The following is a 22281-nucleotide window of genomic DNA, read 5'->3' on the forward strand; positions in this document are numbered from 1 at the left end:
CTGCGAAGCTGTATCATTGTCGACACATGAGACATGGTTTTGTGAACACTATTTGACAATAAGAGCACTTTGTGACTTCCAGCAAACTGTGAGTGAATAATCCGAAATTAACAAAGCCATCATAAGACTTGTGCATCTTCAACCATAAAGGTTTCACATGCTGAGCATCAAATATTTAATACATTAATTCAGTTTTGTAATACAGTGAAGCCGTTTTATACATGGATGTTCGATTCTTTAAAAAAAAAGTCGGAGTTGGTGTTTACTACGTCATTATATTGAGGAGACTACTCGGATGACAAAAGTATGCAAATCGTGACGAGGTACAAGCTCCTCAACCCTCGGGTGGGATGTTCTGTCGTCTGGTAGGTTAATCTGCCAACATTTGGAACGAAACACTCCGATGAACATGCCGTCCTCTTCAAGGCTGCAATTTCAAATTCAATAGCGAGCGGCTCCCGTGCTAATTGCTATCTTCATTAAGGTCACAGCCAATTAATTTGCCGGCGCTAACAGAATATCCCGAGGAACGCGCCGTCTCTAATGACCTGACAGGAAGTTCCGCGTCGACACACCATCAGCGCCGGATAATAAAGGCGTGTCCGACACGGCCGTGCGAGTCACGTGAGCACTCTCACGTCACATCTTCTAGAACCTAGGAACACCACGCGGTACAACCGATCAAGTCGTTCACAGCAGGAACTTGGTACCTCTGCACGTTGTCAAATGAGATCCCGAAGGATCAAACACGGATTATGCGCTATTGCCACTACTTGCGCTAATCTGGAAAGAATTACTCAATTGCTAATGTTGTACATGATTTACATCTCATCCAAAAAGCGAAATATGAAAAGAGCTTTGTCTGAAGCACAGCTGGGGGCATTGCCAGCATAACAGATGGCTGTAATCACATGCTATTTTTTTAATTGTTTTATTTATCATATTTCGTGGGACCATGAGAACCAAACTACTTGCTCTGGGAGGAATAAGTACATAGTTTACACACTACCGGTTAGAAAATTTGTAAACAAAAGAAAAACTTGTGGGAGTGTATAGCAATAAATAACACAGATAGGGTCAATTTTTTTCTTCTTTTTATGGAGCCGTTACAGGTGAAACTCATCTTCAGAACTTTAAAATCTTTTTTGGTTGTATGTCATGTTCCACTGTGCGTTCATTACTCATGGCATGTTAGCATTTTGATAGAGAGTATATTGCGCATGCCACACAGGTTTGTCAAAAATAAAATTACAAACATGTTTGTCAAACGTAAAAGTATACACAGCTAAAATGCCAACTCATGAAAGTTGGCACATTTATGTGTGTAGCACACGTTTGATTTTTTTTCTTTTTTTTACAAATCTTTAACATAATGCAGCGCTTCACCAGCCGTGAATTGTTCAGAAATTAAGAAATTCAGCCTTATAGGTAACGTATCCTACAAGGTAGGTCGTTTATTACAAAACCTAGGGTATAAAGTTTCTTACTCTACCACCAACAACCTTAAAAAGAATTTAGTCCATTCTCTTGATAAAGGTACTGATAAATCATCCCTGTCAGGTGTGTATAAGAACACTGGTGCTGAATGTCCCTGTTATTACATTGGCTAGACAGGAAGGGCACTGTATGTTATGTTTAAAGAGCATATTCCGACTAAAAGCGGTGATGGAACACGAGGATCTACATTTGCTGAACATCTTGTCCAAATGGCCCACGCTGCCAAGCCTCTAAAAGGTGCAGAATTTTTGCATAATGAGGTCAAAGGATGTAAGTTAGACACCTCTGAAGAACTGCAAAGTTTTAAACATCTTATTACTGACAGAGAAAATTTACTCAATGATCAGCTGCAACTAAAAAATAGAAATTATTTCTAAGGATTTCAACCTGTACTCCAGTGGAGTTGACCTACAGTCTGCTTCGAATGGCCGACGCTGTTTCCTCTCTGCTTTGTCTCTTTGTTACAGTGTGATTGTACATTGTGTCTCTATGTATTTTGTATTATACTGGTAATGACACTTAGTTGCCAAGGTGTTTCTTAGTTCGCCTGTTTTATGTTCAAGATGTTTAATGCTTCTCAAGCCTGTGTTTCCCATTTAGTAGTTACTGTAGTGTGGCTTCGCCCTCTTATTATAATATTTGAATGTAAATGTTCATTGCCTCGTGATGACTGGGTGTTGTGTGATGTCCTTAGGTTAGTTGGTTTTAAGTAGTTCTAAGTTCTAGGGGACTGATGACCATTGATGTTAAGTCCCATAGTGCTCAGAGCCATTTGAACCATTTTTTTTTTAATTTTCATGCCCTGACTTAATAGCTAGTTCTCAGGTAAATTGTTTATTGTCCTGTACTAATAGGTAGGTTTGTCCATTCGCACGACTGCTTCCTGTCACATTTTGTTTACAGTTTACGTTTGCTCTAAGTAATTTTGAGACAGCTTGTCTCTAGCGTTTGCGCTTGCACTCGCGCACTTGGCCGCTGGCCGAGCCTCGCAGCGGAACCGCTTGTTTCCTTGTTGTTTACCGAGAGAGGTGGCGCATTGGTCAGCACACTGGACTCGCATTCGGGAGGACGATGATCAATCCCGTGTCCGGCCATCGTAATTTAGGTTTTCCGTGATTTCCCTAAGTCGCTCCAGGCAAATTCCGAGATAGTTCCTTCTGAAGGGCACGACCGACTTCCTACCCCACCCTTCCGTAATCCGATGAGACCGATGACCTCGCTGTTTGGTCTCTTCCCCCAAACAACCCAATCCTTGTTGCTTACGTGTGACCCTCATTCCTGGCCCAGCGTAGCTCCGTCTACGTTTGTCTTAATGTTATTAGTTTTGACAGACATAATCTTATGATTATGCGTCTTTATTATGGTTTAATTTTATTCTGTGACATGGTCAACGTTTGGCCCTCAAAATAATTTATTTTTTTTAAGTATCACGACTTTCTTTATTATGAAATCATTAGATTGATGATGTATTTCAATGTGTAACGTATGCCCCTATGGGTTAATTTATAGGTACTGAAGAAGATACCATTATTGGCATCGAAACCTAGGCAAAGTAATGAAATTTTACCTTGCAACTCAAGGCTGAATTTCTTAATTTCTGGACACTTTTGATTCCTGACAACATACAGTAAAGGTCCACATTCATGTCAATGTTTACATTTACATGACAAGTGAAGCACATTTTGCGACCTTCTCACTCTAAATACATAGTGCATCAATGCCATTCAGTTGCACTATGTATTCTAGTGAAAGTGCTTCACTCATCATTTAAATTTAAGCATAAATGTGCGCTTTTACTGTATGTTGTGGATTTTAATTTTATCTCATTACTTCAGTTACTATCGCTTGAAATGAAAAGTTTCCCCATTGCTGCGAAGAATTCATGAACAGATGTGGAGTGTGCTTCAAGGAAGCCTTTCGGCTTCGATTTAAATATTTAGGTTTATTCTGATTGGGTATTTAAGGCGACCAAGCAGCTAAGATCATAGTCTTCTATTCGGCCTTCCTGGACAGAAGCAGGGTACCCACTCTGCTTGTGTGTACAGTAACTTCTGTGTGCAAGTATGAGAAAGTGTTGTAAATGCGTGTGTAGTCCGTATCTGAAGGTGAACATGGGAACCAGCCCAGTATTCACGTAGTGGAATGTGGGAAACCGCCTAAAATCCAAGCTGACCGCCACACCGATCCCTCGTCTTTAACCCGCCGGGCGGATTCGATCGGAGGCGCGCGTACCTCCTTGTCTCGGAAGCGCTCGCATTAACACACGCGGTTATCGGTCGGGTGCATGGTGTATGTCACTCTTACAGTTCTACTCGATACCCACTGAGAAAGAGAAACGTGTCGAATTGTGCACGTCTTATGTGAAGTGCTTAAGGAAGCATTATCTAAGAACCTAGCGTTTATCCGTCTAGCGTTCACGGAATGAATGTATTTTGCTTTTCCTTCTGAATAAGTCGCTATTGTCACCGACATATATTATGATGGAAAATACGTGCAAGGACGGCAGAGTCAGGACTGGGAGACACAGGAACAACAGCCTACGCGGAGTTCGCTAACTGCCAGTATGACCGCCATTTTCTGGGATTAAGGGCCTTTCACATGCTCGGGTTTGTCTGAGTAGACCACGTTTGCAACGAACGACTGCACATCTGGTCTGCAGTACTCAATTCGCATTTACACCTTCCAACCTCGCACAGTACTGCATCGTTAGTTCGAGAGTTCAGAATATTTTCCGGCCGTAGTCAAATGCAGTAAATTTGCTTAGAGGATAGTTATTCTGTCTATTGCTATTCCTTCAGAACGTATAAAAAGAATACGATCGTTACGAAAGGGGTACTCCTAAAACGCGTAACATTTTTGCATCTTGATCCTTCTAAGGAGCTAAAAATTGAAAAAATTGACTCGTTTCGTTACCCAGCACGAAGAGATATTCTTAGTGTTTTTGTAGTATATCACATCGTATGTAAGGATAAATGACACTACAATGAGAAAATCAACGAGTGCTTAATAAAGACTTACACTGAAGTGACAAAAATCATTGGATAGTGATATGCACATACAGGGATGGTGGTATCATCGCGTACACAAGGTATAAAAGGGCAATGCATTGACAAGGCTGTCATTTGCACTCAGATGGTGTACGTGAAAGGGTTCCCGACGTGATTGTGGCCACACGACGGGAATAAATAGACTTTGAACGGGGAATGGTAGTTGGCGCTAGACGCATGAGATATTCCATTTCGGAATTCGTTAGGGAATGCAATACTCCAAGATCCACAGTGTCAAGAGTGTGCCGAGAATACCAAATTCCATGCATCATCTCTCACCATAGACAACGCAGTAGCCGACGGCCTTCACGACCGAGAGCAGAGGCGTTTCCGAGACTTGTCAGTGCTAATAAACAAGGGACGCTGTGTGAAATAACCGCAGAAATCAATATGAGACGTACAAGTAACGTATCCGTTGCGACAGTGCGGTCAAATTTGGCGTTCGTGGACTATGGATGCAGACGACCGACGCGCGTGCTTTTGCTAACAGCATGACATAGCCTGTACCACCTCTCCTGGGCTTGTGACCATATCGGTTGGAACGTAGATGACTGGAAAACCGTGACCTGGTAAGATGAGTCCCGATTTCAGTTGGTAAGAACTGATGGTAGGGTTCGAGTGTGATGCTGACCCCAAGAAGCCATGGACCCACAAGGCACTGTGCAAGCTGGTGGGGGCTCCGCAATGGTGTGGACTGTCTTTACTTGGAGTAGACTGTGTCCTCTGGTCCAACTGAGCCGATCATTGACTGGAAATGATTATGTTCGGCTACTAGGAGACTATTTGCAGTCATTCATGGACCTCATGTTCCCAAACAAAGACGGGATATATAAGGATGACAATGCGCAGTGTCACCGGAGCACAATTGTTCCCGATTGGTTTGAAGAAAGTTCTGAACAATTCCAACGAATTATTTGGCTAGCCATGGAACATTTATGGGACATAATCGAGAGGTCAGCCCGTGCACACAATCTTGCACCGGTAACACTTTCTCACTTACGCACGGCCGTAGAGGCAGCAAGGTTCAACATTTCTACAGAGGACTTCCAACAGCTTGTTGAGTCCATGCCACGTCGAGCTCCTGCACTACGCCGGGCAAAAGGAGGTCCTACTTGATATTAGGCTTTTGTCACCTCATTGTATAGTAACACTGAAGTACTTGACAACTGGCAGAAGCTATGTTTACTTGGAATTTGTTGTTCTGATATCACCTGCCTCATTGAGTCACATCATTTTGGAAACACGTCGAGACTTGTATGGGTAAACCATATCAATATTATAATCATTATATCTAATTAGCCAGCTACCACAAGCAGTTTCCGATCATACATTAAAAACTGTTTATTGTGACAGATACAATATGGGATAGAGATACAAGGCTGTGCTCCTGACATATATATGAACGCCAAAAAAATGGAAATGAGCGTATGGCATCGTTGGACGTGAGGCCCCGAAGTTCGGCCGCCAAGTGCAAGCCTTATTTCAGTCGACGCCACATTGGGCGACTTGTGCGCCGGTGATGAGGATAAAATGATGATGAGGACAACATAACACCCAGTCCCTGAGAGGAGAAAAACTCTAATCCGACCGGGAATCGAACACAGGCCCGCTTGCGTCGGGGTCGAGCACGTTACCATCCAGCTAAGCAAGCGGACTATATGAACACAATATTAACCCTATAGAAAAGAGCAATCAGGATTGTCCATGGAATTGGGCACAGGGACTCCTGCATTGAAATCTTTGTACATCGTAAATACCTCACAGCCTGGTTACTATTCTTTACAAGTTAATTACATCTTTTGTCATAAATCAGTCGTGTGCTCTACAAGCATGTCAACAATATTTGAAACAAAGACTGCTACTATAGATAATGAACAAAAATAAAAACAACGTGCATTTACGGCCATATATGCTATAACAAACTGTCGATATCTATAGGGTTTCACAAAGAACACTTGTTCAAAGTCAATCATTCTTGACTGATAGGTGCTTATACTCTTTGAGTGAATATTAATATTAAACTAAGTGAAATCTTTGTGTATTTTGTTATGTAAAATATGAACATTTGTAACAACTATGATGTAACATCGAATTCTGTTGTCTTACTGACAAGGGAAACCTTTGACCTGGAATGCTCGGAACCGGACGAAACCGTGCGTAGAATACGACGCCATCATAAAAAACAGTGGGCAAAACATTGCATTCTGTGATGTCACCGCCAGACACCACACTTGCTAGGTGGTAGCTTTTAAATCGGCCGCGGTCCGCTAGTATACGACGGACCCGCGTGTCGCCACTGTCAGTGATGGCAGACCGAGCGGCGCCACACGGCAGGTCTAGAGAGACGTACTAGCACTCGCCCCAGTTGTACAGCCGACTTAGCCAGAGATGGATCACTGACAACTATGCTCTCATTTGCCGAGACGATAGTTAGCATAGCTACGTCAATTGCTACGACCTAGCAAGGCGCCATTACCAGTATAGATATTGAGATAGTACTTATGTAGCAACAAGAGAGATGTACACCAATTGTGGATTAAAGTTAAGTATTATATCAACTACGTACTTTATTTGCTACTATTAATTCCCTTAACTTTTCCAGACCTCACGCCAGTCAGCGTGTAATTAAACGCGTGCATTTCGGCCTACTATAGCAACACAGTGTTGGCTCTTCTGCCAACACTTCACATTCTACCACAAGTGACATTTCAATAGAGAGAAACCAAATAACAAGATGTCGGCACCATTGGAGGGAAATTATATGTAATTCAGTAACGGCAGTGTATAATTACATTTTCAATCAATAGTGCCAAAAACGCTCTCCTTAAAGTACTTATAATAGCGCAAGTACACATACCGTACACTCCTGACAATTCTTTTATTAGTTCTTATAGTAAGCCCTACAGATGCGGAATTTCGATGAATGGTTAAAATAAAATGGAAGAGACCTCACTAAAGCCACGTTTTTGCATTCAATATTGCTTTCGCATTCAAGCAGTTCAGTGCCAAAAGCCACACTAATTACATTTTCAGATGATGTGGGTACATCAATGTCATAACCTGCCTTTCTCCAAGCAAATTGCAGCATACACGTATACTTTGTTGCAGAAAATTGATTGTAAATCACAGAGTGAAGTTTGATGATGAAATAACAATCACGTATCTTCACTTGTGATTTGTCACGTTGTAGACTTACAAAATCAGCGGTCCTTCTGACATACAGCTTATGTTTCCGAAAGAAGTAAACATTACGGGGTTGGCAATATTTTGTTGTTTTCGGTGAAATATCTTCTGCATATCATCTTTGTTTGGAAAACTTGCGGCTAGGATGGTACTACCTGTACGACTTGACCAGGAATCACACAGAAACAGTAACTTGTTGCACGTTCGCTAAGGACTGAAGTTAGAAAATATTTCATGTGTTCTTCAGTCATTTTCCAGTTTTGCTTCCCTCCACATGAATGTTCCATGGGCAGGTGATATGTCTTTACCATTTATTAGCAGAATTAATTTTTCACTTTGCAGCAGTGCGTGCGTTGATATGAATCTTTCTCACAGATTAAGACTGCGTGCCGCACTGAAACTCGAAGTAGGACTTCCGCCTTTGGCGGTCGGGAGCACTGCTCACGATTCATCCACACAGCTTTACTTCCGCGAGTCTCGGGTTCGAGTCCCGTTCCGCCACACAGTTTTAATCTGCTAGGAAGTTTCAAAATTCAGTTACTCTAAAGATCAAACGGGGTCCACACGTACCTTGTCCCAAACTGCTCATGACATATACCTCACTAACCCTTGAAATTTATTCGGTGAAGTTCAGTTTTTCCCCTTACATACATAACAGGCAATGTAGCGAGATTGCATCATGGGGCTATATACAACAAGAACAAAAAAGAGAATGGTCAAGGTAATTATACGGCCATATCATAAATTAAAAGAAAATTAGCACAAATTGTAGTATCCATAACTGTTTCGACGTAAATTTGTGTAATGTTTACTTTATTACTCGTACTTCATCTCTGTTACAGTGAATGTAATACTTGTCAAAGAAAGTACTAAATCGCTGCAGCGAATCTCTTCAAGCGCTTGTTTTATCCCTCCATTTTGTTAAGTAACACTCTCCTATATGAACGTGAAAGCGAGTAGTACATAATATTGGTCTTAAGTGCTCACATTATTCTGTACTGTTGTTTGGACTACCGACTGAGTTCCAGTATATTGTAACTAGTGCACGACGAATAACTGGTAACAAAAAGGGTAAAATTTAAAAAGTCATCACCTATTTATAACGCATCACGTATAACAACTTCCCTTTAATCCATTTCCTGTTAAAGTGTTTTGGAACAGGCGTTTTATCGTGACGTCTAACATCACTGATGACATGTACTGCTGTGAGAGAAGTATTGCATAGCTATCCTCGCATGCCAGAGGAAATTAATAATATCGGACCTGCAGTACCATCTATTCAATTAAATTACAAATAAAAATTAAATAATGCTTTAACAAAATATATAAAGAGCGTGTATCATAGTTAATGGCATAAACACATACATTTGAAAGTACACGGTACTAGAAGCAAAAAAGTCTCAGTAAACATAGGGTCGAAAATGCATACCCTAAGAGCTACGAGCAATTTTTCATCTTCGATACTGTGAAACAAACCTCTTCTATTGCAAGCTCTTTGCTTTCCTTATTTTGGAAAGTGACAATATGGACCAAAACAAGAAAAAAGTGTCCAGTAAATATGTACTCTAAAATGCATACCTTAAAAGTTATGAACATTTGTTCATTAGAAGCGTTATGTTTCAAAGTAGCGAAGACGAAAAAATGCTCATAGCTCTTAACGTATGCATTTTAGAGCACATTCTGAGTACTCTGACAAATTTAATTTTCAAACTTCCTGGTTTTTGTTTTTCTCACAGAATCTTCAATTTTACTGATCCTTTTTACATCCAGTAACAGACGGATGTCATACTTTCTATCTTCCCTAGTCCATATTCTCGATCTTCTTAATGTCCTGACGGAAGTGTATCTCGTTCAATTCCACTATAACGTCCCAGATTTTCGGACGTGCTTTTGACAATGTTTTTGTTATTTGTATGTTTTCTTTATTCCGTAGAAAGTTTTCAGTAACTGACCTAAAAGCATTCAATGTACCTTTTTCAGTTTCTTCACTTTGTGAATATGAGCACCAACAAAAATCTAGCTGTCAGTTTTTCCTTTACTGATGAAGTCATATTACATAGATAGGTACTGAAATCAGAATCCATCTTGCTTCACGGATGTCAGTTTGATATGTGGTGGTGGAAGCAATATATTTTGTGGTCTAAAAGTAGTACGTTCTAGGCACAAAATGTCTCTGATCTGGCCAAACTCCACTGCTCTCCTGCTGTGCTGTCATATTAAAATTAATAATATTAAAATAAAATTATTTTATTCCATTATGAAAAAACTGCCTACGATAGAAGATAACTAAGAAAAGTTTTGTTATCAGCATAAAAAAATTATTTAGAAAGACGTTTATTTCCGTTCATCTGATGTCATAGACACTAGTCTTATCAGATAACTCTTACATCTTAGGAGGACTGTGCTTTGAGTTCATATGGAATTGTGAAGTACCTATAGTGAAGATGATTTATATAGAAACAACCTGTCTGTTAGTGATGCAGTAAGAATAATGTGATCTGTGTCAGCATGATATGTTGCAGATGATGAGGTGTGGGTGACCATGTTGTGATGTGGGTGAGAGTGACGTGGTGCAAGTGCGTCTTGGGGGCGGGGGGAGGGAGGGGAAGTAATATGGTGAGCAATATGTGATGTGCATGAATGTGAAGCATTGTGGTTAAGACTGATGTATGATTGAGTGATGTAGTTCGAGTATGGATGCATGGTGGGGTTTTGGATGGTGTGACGATGTGATTTGGTGTGGATACGTACAATGTTCTGTGGTTATAGGGTGAGAACAAATTATGTTAATTTTCTACGTCTGTCTAGACGGTTCAGACCGGAACCGGGTGACTCCTATGGTCGCAGGTTCGAGTCCTGCCTCGGGCATGGATGTGTGTGATGTCTTTAGGTTAGTTAGGTTTAAGTAGTTCTAAGTTCTAGGGGACTGATGACCTCAGATGTTAAGTCCCATGGTGCTCAGAGCCATTAGAACCATTCTACGTCTGTTAATGAGATGTGGAAGGCCATCTAGTCTCTGGCTTTGAACAGCATGACACAACTAACACAGAGGTGAGCCAGTGTCATAGCACAGTTACAAGACACGAATATAAAACTGCCATTTGTAATATAGACACACTTATACATACAAATTATTTAAATTGCAAAATGTGCCGTGCTACTAAAAATAAACCAATATTTTTATATAGAACTGTATTTTGATGTTACAATATCACATAATTCAGATGTAAAGCATAGCGGTAAAAGAAACACAAAACAATGTCTTGTATAAGGCAGAATTAGGTACCACTTGCTCCGACATTCTTTTGCAGGTATGAAAATCAGTACCTACACAATGTCCAAACATGAACTGTCCTCAGTTCCACAACTTAGATATTTGTTATTTGCTTGCATCATGCCCCCACATTTGTAAGAAAGTTTTTTGTTAGATTAGAATCGTGTGTAACACATTTCATTGAAATTAATGGTGAAACAGCAAACAGTAAACCAACTGGAAACAATATAGCTTTAGAGTTAATTAATACTCTTTGCAGTTAGTCAATAACGTAGATCAGGGAGAGTATGTCCTAGTATTCAACCGTTAGTTGAACTTTACATGTTTTCTTAGCAACAGAAGTTATAGAACTTCCTCCTGTCGAAGTAAGAGTGAGGCTAAATGAATACTGTATCCAGTATTTCATGATGCTGTAATTTATTTGGCAATGTACCATGATCTACACACCCAACAACATTTGTTAAGTCACGGAAAACACCTAATGATTACAGGTTCTTTATCAATACTTCTCGATAACTAATTGAAGAAGAAATATATTTCCTGGTGAATTGAAATGGACAGAGAGCGCTGAAAAATTGGACGAGTCTCTCAGAAAGGAAATCATGGAATTTAGCTTAAGTGATTGTTGCAAAACATGTAAACCTAAATCTGGATGACCTCACAATGATTTGAGTTCTGATACATCCTAATGTGAGTCTTGTGTCTTGCCCCATGCCACCTCACTCGGCGAGACTACTGTGGTGAGGTTGATGCTGTGAGGGTACTGTGATGAGGATTTCTTTTTCTGCAATTGATTGGATCCAATAATGTTTTGTGAATAAGAGCGGCATAGTGAGGTTGGTATGGTGAAGGAGAATCTCATGGAGTGAGGCTAATATGATAAGGGTGCTGTAAGATGCATATGATGATTGTAATGTGTTAAAAATTATGAAATTAGAGTGCAGTAATATTGTATCGTTGATCAGGGTGGAGTGATGTGAAAGTTGTATTAATAAAATTTTCTCGGGTTTCCAGCTGGGTCAGGCGGTTAAAATACCACATTTTAACCACCTGACGCGGCTGGAAACCCGAGAAAATTTTGTTAATTCACATCGCCGCGAAACCATGCATTCATATATGTGAAAGTTGTGTGTTCAGAACTTATGGTGAGAGTGATGATGCGTGGTTGAGGCAGACATGGTGATAGTGATGGATGTGAGGTCTCAAGATTTCTTGGCGTGGTTGATGATTTACGTGTGCTTTCTAATGCACAGTCGAGCTATTGATTCCATTTCATGCACAGTATTTTGACGGCCAAATCAATTATCTTTGCCTTCTGGTGTTGTAGTGGGACGTGAAATTGAAGCGTCCCCTATCCAACAGTGTCAGCCCAATTTGCAGGCGAATATAAGTTTACTTTTACTGTTTTGTTTACGTATTTTTGTAATATTTGTAATAGCTGTGAATTATCTAAAGTTTTGTATTTATTTTTTATGTTTCATGTACGGAGAGGGCGTCGCAACGAACGGAGACAGCATCTTCGCTGCCGGGACCAGAGAGAAAATTGCTGGCCACTATACGTCGCGGGTCGACAGCCAAAGAGCAACAGAAGATCCTGAAACCGAGTTGTTACGTCGTGCTTCTAAAAATTACAAAATTGAGAATTTGTAATGTTTGTACAACAATGACGTCATAGAAAGTTTAATCATGTTGTAATGTTCAGTTCTATCTTGTCAAGGCTCAGGTTCACGTCTATATGTAGGAAGATAATAAACTAGTGGATGCTACTAAAGTTTAAATACGTGTTCCGAGAATTTATTTATGAAGAATTATGTGAATGAATTAATAATATATTTGACAAGATTATTAATTTTTGACAACGTTCATCGCGAGTTTGAAACTCGAAAGTTTATTCAATTTGGTTCTAATATTTATTAAATCAGATAACGTGCATTACTATAATTTCTGAGGAGAAACAAACGACATCTAAATTGAAAAAGTTTACGCAAACCAATTGGACTGAGTGACGTAATTCTGCGCATACGACTCAAATGATGTTTTACAGTTTCGTTCAAGAACCATTCAGAGACAATTTAAAAAGAATATAAATAATTTTGAAGTGTGTTGTAACTGACGTAGGTGACGAAGTCTAGACATGGTCATATGTCAAAAGAAAATCATTTATAAAAAACTTGCGTCGTTACACTAGTGTGGGCTGTTTTTTTAAGTCTACTCGTCTGATGTGGTTGAAGTCCAGGCAACGAGTATACGTAACAATACAGCTTGCACAGATGAAAAAATGATCGGGTTCGTCATCAGCATATTGTGCATAACAAAGGAACAACAACTCCGATGTACATCTGAAAACATGCCATTAAACGACTTGGTGATTGTGATGAGGATGAAGTGTTCATAGTTACATGTTACTGTGAGCATAGCCTGGAGGGAGTGAAATCGATGTGGAGAGGTTGATCTAAAATGGATGTTGTTGACGTGGGAAAAGGGGGTAAGGGTAATAATGAATATGATATGGCCTACGTCAGAGAGCTGTAGTGATGGTCGGTTGGTTTAAAAGAGGGGGGGGGGGGGGGGGAAGGGACCTAACTGTGAGGTCATTGGTCCCTTGTTCCCAGTAAAATAATTACACAACGGAAAGAAGAAAAGAAAGGGGACATACAGCACAATAACAGGAGAAACGAAGAACCAGAAGAACGACAGGACAACCAACACTACTATGGACAAAACAGGAAAAGATAACCACAGAGAGAAGCAAGAAACAGGTAGAAGTAGTAAAAACAAAAAGAACAGATGACCGTGGCTGGCCGACCACGAGAATAAAAAGGGAAAGCCAGCCACTCTGCGACGCATTAAAACATCCACCCTAAAAGCATTAGAGTGGAGAACACAAAGGGACAAAGGACATGCGCTAAAACTTATACAGAATGATAAAACACACCGTCACGTATAAAACATAAAACTAAATTAGTCGAGGAGGAGTTGTCAGCTAAAATTAATGGCAACGAGACCTGTAACTGAAGAGTCCGTCGCAGGGCAGCCAAAGAAGGACAGCTCACCAAGATATGGGCCACTGTCAGCCAGGCGCCGCACTGTCACTGAGGTGTCACCCAAGCGCAGCCAGTGCGGAGCCGGCAGAGAACCGCAGTGTCCCTGCCAGAGGCCTGCATGGAGGACTGCGACACGTTCGTAGTCTCCTTAATGGCACTCAGTTTATTGCGCGTGCTGAGGTTATCTCCCAGAGCCGCAAAACCTAGCAGCGTAGTACTGAACGCAGGTCAGTTGCAAAGAAGCCGATCTCCATAAGCGCTTTCCGCGTAGCCTGTTTGGCCAGCCTGTCGACAAGTTCGTTGCATGGGATTCCGAAGTGAACTGGGGTCCACACAAACACCACTGGACGACTGGACCGTTCCAGGGCTCAGATGGACTCCTGGATGGTCGCTACCAAAGGATGACGAGGGTGGCACTGGTCGATAGCTTGTAGGCTCCTGAAGGAGTGAGTACACAGAAGAAACGGCTCCTCAGGGCATGAACGGATGTGCTCAAGGGCACGAGATATAGCCACCAGCTCGGCAGTGAAAACACTGCAGCCATCGGGCAAGGAATGCTGTTCAGTATGTCCTCCATGGACAGCACTTCCGCTTAAGCTGACGAAGGTGAAGAAGCCAAGTCAATTGGGCGTCGAAAACCAGCCATAAGAATCGATATGTCTCTACTTCAGTGAGTGGATCATCATTAAGGTAAATTTCTGGTTCCGGATGAAAGGTAGGACGCCGACAGAAGTGAGTAACACACAATTTTAAAGCCGAAAACTGGAAACCGTGGCTAGAGCCCATGACTGCGCCTTGTGGATGGTTCAAAACTGGTTCAAATGGCTCTGAGCACTATGGGACTTAACAGCGGAGGTCATCAGTCTCCTAGAACTACTTAAACCGAACTAACCTAAGGACATCACACACATCCATGCCCGAGGCAGGATTCGAACATGCGACCGCAGCGGTCGCGTAGTTGCAGACTGAAGCGCCTAGAACCGCTCAGACACTCTCCGGCCGGCCATTGTGGACGTCTCCCTGAAGGCGCCGCTCAGCAACACCAGTACTGGTGGAGCAATACGAAATGCATAAGTCGTCTGCTTACAGAGAAGGTGAGACGGACGGCCCTACAGCTGCTGCTACATCATTAACCGCCATTAAAAATAGAGACACTCAATAGAGAGCCCTGCGGGACCCCATTCTCCTGGATATGGGGAACTATGGGAGGCACAAAATTGGACATGGAAAGTACGAGGCGACAGGAAATTTTTGATAAAAGTCAGGAGTGGACCTCAGAGACCTCATAATGTGGTAAGGGTATAAAGTCGCCAGGTCGTTTCATACGCTTTTCGTAAATCAAAAAAGACGGCAACAAGCTGCTGGCGCCTGGAAAAGACTGCTCGGATGGCAGACTCAAAGGACACAAGATTATCAGTGGTAGAGCGACCCTGGCGGAAGCCGCCCTGACATGGAACCAGTAGGCCACGTGACTCCAGGGCCCAACCCAACCACCGACACACCATATGTTCCAGCAGCTTACAAAGAACGTTGATGAGGCTGATGGGCAATAGCTATCCACATCAAGCGGGTTTTTACCGGGTTTGAGCACTGGAATGGTGGTGCTCCCGCACCAATGCGATGGAAACACGCCATCGTATCGGATCCAGTTGAAAATGACGAGGAGATGTCGCTTGTACTCAGATGAGAGATGTTTAATCTGTCCCAGGAGCAATGGCAGGGCAATGTGCAAGGGCACTGAGTCCCGCTCTGTAAATGGGGAGTTATAGGATTCACTGTGGCGTGTAGTGAACGAGAGGACTTTCCCTTTCTGCCGCCGTTTGAGAATGCGAAAGGATGGGGCGGGAGGGGGGGGGGGTAATTCTCCGACACAAAGGCTCGAGCATAGTGCTCAGCAAAGTACTCGACAATCGCAATTGCGTCGGCAGATAACACGCCATTTATGTTAACACCGGGAACACCTGTTTGGGTCTGGTACCCGAAAATCCGTTTGATCCTTGGCCAGACTTGTGAGGGTGACGTATGGCACCCAATGGTAGAGACATATCTCTCCCAGCGCTTCTGCTTCCGTCGTTTGATAAGTTGGCGAACGCGGGCAAGGAGCCATTTAAAGGCTACGCAGTGCTCCAAGGAAGGGTGCCGCTTATGCCGCTATAGAGCTCGCCGACACATCTTAATTGCTTCAGTGACTTCCGGCGACCACCAAGAGACTGCCTTTCGCCAGAGGGCACTCTAAAGAGCGAGGGATCGCGTTTTCTACCGCAGAAACGATTGTTGTAGTCGCCTGCTCAACCATGACATCGAATTTACCGTGTGGGGGAGATTCAACAGTGACAGCAGAGGTGAAAGTTCCCTACTCTGCCTTGTTTAGAGCCCATCTGGTACATGGGCCTGACGCCGTCATATACTCTCCGGTGGATAGATGGGAGAAGTCCCGGGTTAAAAATTCATAAATCAAAGGCCGAGTAACTAACATGAGCCACGCTGAAATGTGTGGCGGCCCCAGTATTTAAGAGGCAGAGGTCGAACTGAGACAATAAAGTTTCGACATCTCTGCCTCGGCCAGTAAGCACGATGCCACCCCACAAGGGGTTATGGGCGTTAAAATCTCCCAAAAACAGGAAAGGCTTAGGAAGCTGATCAATCAGTGCAGTTAATACATTCAGGGATACTGCACCATCTGGAGGAAGATATACATTGCAGGCAGTTATTTCCTGTGTCATCCTTATTCTGACAGCCACAGCTTCAAGAGCGATTTTAATGGGGCACAGTTTCACTACAGACCAATTTCAGACATAAACGCAAACTCCACCTGACACTCGATTACAGTTGCTGCTGTTCCTGTAGTATCCCTTATAGCCACAGAGGGTAGAGGTCCACATTGCCGGGAACCAGGTTACTTGGAGGGCAATGCAGAAAGCAAGTGTAAAGTTTAACAGTTTCCATAGCTCAGCCAGGCTGTGGAAAAAACCCCTGCAATTCCACTGGAGGATGACGTCATCGTGAGACCGGGAAGGCATGGAAAATTCATTGCGGCAGTTTACACCTCAGGGTCACCTACTGCCACCGACTTTTTGCCTGAGCAGTCTATATCCATTGTGTCTGAGGGTCCAGTGAGATCTAGGTCCTCAGCGGACGCCAGAATCTCCACCTCATCCACAGATGTAGAGCTTGTAGGTAGCGGTGGTGTGGGTGCCACCGCAATTCCCTTGGTCTTGGGGACCATCTGTTTGGATTTCTCTCACTGCTCCTTGGATTTCCTTGGCTGGGAGGACTTCACTGATTCAGTCTCCAGGAATGAGGATGAGCATTAAGCTCTGCAACCAGCTGCTTTTGGGCAGCTGGCGGGTGTCATCTTTCCCATTATCAGAAACTTGGGAAGGGAGTGACCCAACGGACCCCTTCCTAGCGAGAGGAGCTGAAGAAGATTTATGCTTCTCTGGCTGAGAAGTGTGGACTGATATCCCTGATGGAGGGGGATGGGGGGATGGTGTTGCTCCCGAAGTAGGTGGTGTGGGAGCAACAGGGAGGAAGTGTCCCCCACCATCAAGGGGGCAGGTGTACTCTTCTGGCTCTGAGAGGCGACAGTAATGCGACTAACTGATGGGGCGACAACTGTTCTCGTAGCGGCGGTGTAAGATATCATACCCACAGGATGTAGGTGCTCGAATTGCCCCTTAGCCTCAGTGTAAGTCAGTCGGTCCAGGGCTTCCATTATTTTCCTCTCTTTCTGTAAAATCCTGCAGTCTGGCGTGCAAGGTGAATGATGCTCTTCACAGTTGACACACATGGGAGGCAGTGGGACCTGACAGTCAAGGGAAGGCAGCAAAATTCGTCTTGCTACTTTCAGTAACCCTTAGTGTCAGAGCGAAAATCTTACGGTACTGCCAAAATTCATAATGCCACTTTTGCTTTCGGCCGTCATATTTTTTGTTGTTGTGAATCATTAATTTTATCTATGAACTGCCACATTTTTATAATACTTGCGAATGATACAGGATATGAAGTAAATACATACCTTTTCGATGTCAAAAGTCGATAATATCCTACTAATTCGTGTTAAAATAGGCTCAATCGTCTAATAGACAATTAATGCTTTTTAAGATAGACTGCCGTCGTCGTGATGTTTCTGTAGTAAGCTGAATTTAATTTGTATTAGTACAGTGAGTATTTCAGTTGCGTTTTCCATTAGTTTACTAAACGCAACAGTAATCATCAAAGAGAAATTAATCAGCAGCAGAATTTTCTTTCACGATATCTAAAACAATCTGACAATGCTAGAGTTGTTTACAAATTCTACGCCAGTAGACACCTACTGGTTCTAACGATGTCATTAAACCAGAGTAGTTTGAAGAGTATTTTCGTCTAGAAATGAAATGCCTTGACGGTTGATCGATCAAGAGCGGGAAAGGTAAAATTTTATGAGTATATGACGAGAAGGACAAGGGTTTCAGAGAGCACTTCCCTATCAATACAAGTGTCTAAGAGACGACTTTCCTATCAATCTCCGGGAGAGTTTTGTTTCTCAAATCAACAGAGTGCGTTGTCATGCAGTAGCACAGGTGATATAGTTTTGTTGCTCGATTTTCTTACACTGCGACCGAAAAGTGTCTCAGTTGTTGGCAACAAATTCCAGCTGTGATGCACACACCCCTTGGGGCAGAATTCGTAGCGAAAAACACACTTTTGGAGCTATCAGATGTAAAATATTATGTTCACACTACTCTTTGCTCGAGTTTACGTCTTTTGGTGGGGATCAGTTTTTCATTTCTTCTTAGAAAGTTAACGATAAAGGCATCATAACACGTCACCAGTAACAGTACTGCATAGGAATGCTCAATGAGCGACCTTATGACGTTCAATAATAGTCACTCCGTTGATTTTTGTTGTTTCGAATTAGAGCCTGCAGTACTCCTACACCAGACTTCTGAACTTTGCTTGTTGAATGCAAATGTCGCATGATGGTTAAATGGTAATCTATCACACATATCAGTAGTCGAGACTTCCTTAATGTAGGAAATCATTCATGCTAGAACGATCTTTGTTGAAACAAGAATTTCTTTTTCTGAAGTATTTTTCCAAAAAGCACTCGCTCCACACACAGTTCAAATATTTCTAGCTGCCTCCTCTGCATTCACCCCCCTGTTATACCAAAAGTAAATATTGTGTTGGAGATGTTACACCTTTTTCCACTTGCGACTAAATTTTACAATGCTTAACCGTAGTTCATGATTTTCAAGTATGTAAAATCCGATTCTTAACTGCAAGATGATAACTAGATCTTCAAATTCGAAAATGACAATTAATACATACACTGACAGCGTCGCGCCGCGTTCACCTGGGCGGCGCCGGATTTCAGGCGACGGGTGGCGTCTGGCCGGTGGCCGGTAGCCGTTGTAGTGCGAGGAAGCGCTCGAGCTTAAGCTGTTATGATCGCGACGCAGCTACGAGCTGCCCTGCGGAATTGTTTCTGGAAGTACTTGTTATTGCTGGTGGGTAGAATGTGAAGCGAATTATCTTCGATGTTAAACGAGCCTCATAACTTAAGACGAGGAGCGAAATGTGGTAACAAAAAAATATAAATTCACTTGGACGCGAACAGGCGACTATAAGTTTATAACGCGCGATTACCACTTTTTTTTTTTTTTCAATATCATTTTGTTCGCTTTTGATCGTTGCATCTGCTCAGGGCGTTCGTCGTAAGACATCCGTTTAAGTTCGTTGTTGATCGATTAGCTCAGTTTTTTTTATTATTATTACAGAGGGCTGCTAACCCTCTGACCGAACACGCTGAGCTACCGTGCCGGCCCGCTGACCACGGGCTCACACAACTCGAGAACATCTCGGAAATAGACAACACTTCCTCCTAACACTTCCGCATCTTACAGTGTTGCGAGATGGTGCAGATGGCCGGACGTTAAGAGTTGTCAGGGGCGGTCAGTTTTATTGGCCACCTTAAGTGAACGACTTGGACTTGGTCTCTGTGGCGACCGGCCGGCGGTCAGTTTTTATGGCTAAAACTGTACATAACGTAGGAGGTCACTAATCGTGCACATCCTGTAAATTGTATCGAGCTTTCTCAAAACGCGCGACCTCCAGTTTTTGTAATAAGTGCGCCTTGCCCTCCCTTGAATATCGGTAGTTTGTCTTATGCACTACATGCTCATATTGCAGCAAACGTATTCTAAATCTGATCATAATTATAATTTTACTGTGCTGTGGATGATCTATCATGTATGTAATTATGTTTAGTACCCACTCCTTGAACAATGATTGTCCTTTACTACGTTTCCCTGGATACGGAATTCGTGGCTCCCTGTCCGACAAGGACGGTGATCTATGTGGATCGACACCTGTTTCAATATCATTTCTTACTTGTTAAGCATGTATCGTCGTCGTGTATGTTGTCTGCACAGTCGAGCGTATACTACATCATACATTCCACTGACTCATGTTGCAGAAACGCTAATATTCCATCTGCCACTTCTTTCTCTCTCTGCTAATTCCTGGGATCCTTTCTGACGAAATGTCAACTTCGGTAACTGTTGTTGCAGATATACCGCAATGTTTGCTTTGTTTACCGTTGTCATTGATTTGCTTTGCATCAATACCACTAGCGCCGGCCGGTGTGACCGAGCGGTTCTAGGCGCTACAGTGTGGAACCGCGCGACCGCTACGGTCGCAGGTTCGAATCCTACCTCGGGCATGGATGTGTGTGATGTCTTAGGTTAGTTAGGTTTAAGTAGTTCTAAGTTCTAGGGGACTGATAACCACAGCAGTTAAGTCCCATAGTACTCAGAGCCATTTGAAACAATACCACTAGCACTGTTGTGAATTACTCGTCGACTAAGCAGTTGAACTACGCTCCGTAACGTTATGCTGTGCTCGCCGTTGGATATCTCCAGTCCCACCCCCTGTTGCCATTGACAGCTAGTATTGTGGTTAGATGTTAAACAACACGTGGAGCATCGAATGCCTTAAACATAATTTGTCTTTTGCCACCTCTCACTCAAGAGGTTCCTTGTCAGTGATTACTTTCTGAAGAATTTTTCCAAATCAGATTGATCAACACAAGTGGATCAAAGATTCTTTCACTACGTAGCTTTCATCAATACTTACCACTGAAGAGCGAGAGGAAAATAATGATATTTCTTCAGACTCTACACTGAAATCCATGTTCGTTTCTTCATCATTGCTTGATTTTTGGAGCCTCGTGAAGCAGTAGTTTCCGCAAGTAGGTAACCAAGACCTACGAGTTTTTATACCTCTTGCAACATCACTCGTATGTGGAGTAGGTTTTTCAGAATTGAAAGTTGCCAACACGAAATATAGATCGCAAGCGAATGCGGAGAAAGACATGCTAGTCGTTACTTTCAATGTTACATTTCAAGAACTGAGATGAAGAAGCAAGCTCCCATAGACTTCGATGCAACAATAAGATGTAATAATATTAAAAGCTGACTAAAATGTCTTATGTCAACTGTGAATTAAGAATTAGCTACTATTATTCATTTTTTTCGAAACTTAACTTTATCTTCCCTATTGTTCGGCTTAGAGATTAGTGCACTTCATTGCCACTGGGAGCGTCGGCAGCGTGCTAACGTCGAAAATCCGTGGCATGTGAGATGGCAGGCATTGGCTGATCCAGGCATTATCCACAACGACCTTCCATGTTTATCATCGCCTACGCTCACGTCCAGCATCATCTTGACGACCTATAACCAGAAGCCAAAGCGCTTCACCTCTGTCCCAACGGCAAGATGTACCAAAACTCTCACTTCGCGTTCTGCAAAATTATTTCTGGCTCTTATGTGTCATTGATCATCTCGGATTAGTTCGCTGATATCTTCCAGAATCGACAACCTCTGTGTCCTGTTAGGTAGAAAATCTACTTACCCTCAGGCTCATCCGCTGTCTATTACCGTGACTGACCTTCAGGCTAAACAACCGGTGGTTGCCCGTCCGTTCACACCCAGCTCTACAGTAGCTTAGGGAAGCTTGTATGGCATCCCAATGTCAGACAAGCTTCACGTCTGTCCGTCTCTCTAGCTCTACATACATATCCGCAAGCCACCTAGCGATGCGCGGTGGCCGGCCGCGGTGGCCGTGCGGTTCTGGCGCTGCAGTCCGGAACCGCGGGACTGCTACGGTCGCAGGTTCGAATCCTGCTTCGGGCATGGGTGTGTTTGATGTCCTTAGGTTAGTTAGGTTTAAGTAGTTCTAAGTTCTAGGGGAC

Source organism: Schistocerca cancellata, chromosome 8, assembly GCF_023864275.1.
Source record: "Schistocerca cancellata isolate TAMUIC-IGC-003103 chromosome 8, iqSchCanc2.1, whole genome shotgun sequence".
Classification (NCBI taxonomy): domain Eukaryota; kingdom Metazoa; phylum Arthropoda; class Insecta; order Orthoptera; family Acrididae; genus Schistocerca; species Schistocerca cancellata.